This window comes from Ursus maritimus, unplaced genomic scaffold (assembly GCF_017311325.1).
Source record: "Ursus maritimus isolate PB19 unplaced genomic scaffold, ASM1731132v1 scaffold_22, whole genome shotgun sequence".
Lineage (NCBI taxonomy): Eukaryota > Metazoa > Chordata > Mammalia > Carnivora > Ursidae > Ursus > Ursus maritimus.
The window spans coordinates 43,591,971-43,594,514 of record NW_024424675.1 but is presented as its reverse complement, the minus strand read 5'-3'; positions in this window follow the sequence as shown (position 1 = coordinate 43,594,514).

The window sequence follows — 2,544 nt, the reverse complement described above, 5'->3', positions numbered from 1 at the left end:
CCCGGGCCGTTTCCGTGCTGTGGTCCCGGGTTCTGGCGTCCCCCCTGGCCCTCTTCCTGTCCGTCCCTCGCGAGTGCCCCCCTGCGACGTTCGGAAGGCTAGCTCGCAACGTTCCGGGCGCGGGAGCTCCCTGCCCCCCTGCCCCAGGGCGCGGGAGCGCTCCGCCCTCTCTCGGGGTTCTCCCGGGGCGCCCGCTCGCCCCTTCCCAAACTGGGCCCGGGCTCGGGGAAGCACACGAGCGGGCAGGCCTGAGCCTCGGAAGCGTGGGCCCCCCGGCTGCAAACCGCTGCCAGGGGCCTTGGCGCGCACATTAGAGTGGAGGTGAGCGGCAGGCAAATTTGGGCCCCAGCAGAGGCGAAGTTTGAGGCGCGCGCGGAGTTGGGGCGGGAGAGGAAAAGTTGGAGACGACTGCCTCTGGAGGCCGAGCACGCTCCACTGCAGGCGGCGGCTCGCGCTCGCTTTTTTTTTTTTTTTCGATTCTGAAAAAAGATGTATCCGAAAAACAACCAGGAGAGAGAGAGGAAAAAAAAAAAAAAAAGCAACAGCCAGAGCTCCAGGCCGCCTGGGCCGCGCCGCCGCTGGCAGTCGGGGGTCGTGGGGGGCGCCTGCCCTCCCCGGCTGCCGCTTTCTGTAGGGGGCACTGCAGGGTTGTAGAATTTCAAGTGGAAAAGTTCCCCGAAACTTGGACAGCCCCCCACCCTGCCCCCGAACGACTTTTTCCTGCGGAGTGGGCCCGGGCGCCGCGTGCTGGGCCTGGCCCCGCGCCCCTACGGTCCCACCCGAATCGTCCCCCGTGCCCCGCTTTCCCGCGGTCAAGTGGGGCCGCGCCCCCGAAGCGCCGCCCGAGGCCCCGGGGCGGGAGGCTGCGGGCAGGGGCTCCGAGCCCGAGCGCCGCGAGCAGGGGTCAGCCGGGCAACCGAGGCCCTAGCCCCGCCGAGCGTCTGACCCAGGGCCGCCCCACGGGCGCCCCGAGCCGAGGCCCGACCCCGGCGCGGTCTGGGCCCAAGCGGGCCGGGGTCGCGGAGCCGGGCGGCCGCGCCTCCCGGGGGCCCGGGGCGGGGGGTCTCGGGCAGGGCCGGGCGAGCCGAGACCCCCGCGGGAGTGCCGGCGGGGCTCGGCTGTGGGGTCCCCGCGGCGGGAGGTCGCCCCGAGACCGGGAGCGGGCCCTCACGCCTGCATGTGCTCCTGCGTTGACCAAACTTTGCACACGCGTGTGTCTTCCGAGCGTTCCCGCGTGCCGAGCGCGGCGCTCGCAGCGAGAACCGGCGGCCGGGGCCGGCTCCCCGGGCGGCGGCGCCGAGCCAGCCTCGGCCCAGACCGCTGGGGAGCCCGCGGGGTCCCGGGCCGGGGCTACCCACACGTTTCCAACCTTTTCGACAGGAGAATGTGCCTATGCGGCGCTCGTGAAACTAAAAATGAACGTTAAAAACACCGTTGGGGAATATAAAAACGCATACAAGCAAAGGAAACGAGAGCGCCGGAGAGCGGGCTGGCGCGCCCGCGGCGAGGAAGGGGCTGCGGCTTGCAGAGCCCGGCGGCGGGGGTCGCGGACGTGGGGCTCCCGCTCGGGCGACACCCAGCCTCGCGGCCCGCCCTTCCCGATCCCGCGGCCTCGGTCGGAGGAAGACGGCGGCTCCGCAGGCGCCGAACCCGGCTAGTCTCGTGCGCGGAAATTCGGGGAGCCGGGGTGCGCACCCCCGGGCTTCGCGCCGCACCCCGGAAAATACTCGCACATTTGCCGAACGCGGGAGACTGCTGTCCCCACACCCCCGGTGATGTGATCCCAGGCCCGGCGCACGGCCAAGCCCCCATTCCGCCCTCGGAGAACGCGTATTGTGAATAACAACCGAGCCGGTCTCTCGGTAGGAACATCAGATTAGAAACGTGGTCCGCACTCTGTTCCTTTCTCTCGAGCACTCATCACCTTTGCAAAGCAGGGAGTTGTTTACTGCAACTGGGTCTCTTCCCCCAGGCTAGAACGCGATCTTCCTCCGAGCGGGGACCGTGTTTTATTCATCTTTGTACCCACTGCCTTCTCACCTGGCTTGGAAGAGGCTCTGGGTGCATGTTTTTTAAATATGCCTACGAATGAATGAGAGACCCGCGCTTTAGTCCCCAAACTCTCTGACCTCCCTCGAGTGACTTTAAGCCTTTCGAGCCCTTATCTGTTAAGAAAGGGGGGGGGGCGGGAATGTGGGGTTTTAATAATCCTTGTAATCCGTGCCCTGTCTACCTCTCTGGGGCTATCGTCAAGATCAAGTGGGATAGGTGAAAACCTTTGTAAACCATCAGATGCTGAGCAAATAATATATAGGATGCTTATTCATTCATTCCCTTCGCTGGAAAAGCTTTTAACAAAGTAATTCCTGGGCCTGTTTTTCAGCAGGTGGTGGTCTCCCTTCCTGGTCAGTCTTAAATATTTATTGTGGTACAATCTCGTTCTTACATTTAGGAAATCAATCAGGCTTCCATTTCTTTGAGAGAAATGAACAGTGCTTGCACACATAAATAATGGAAGAAAAATCCTCGTATTCCCAAAACAGC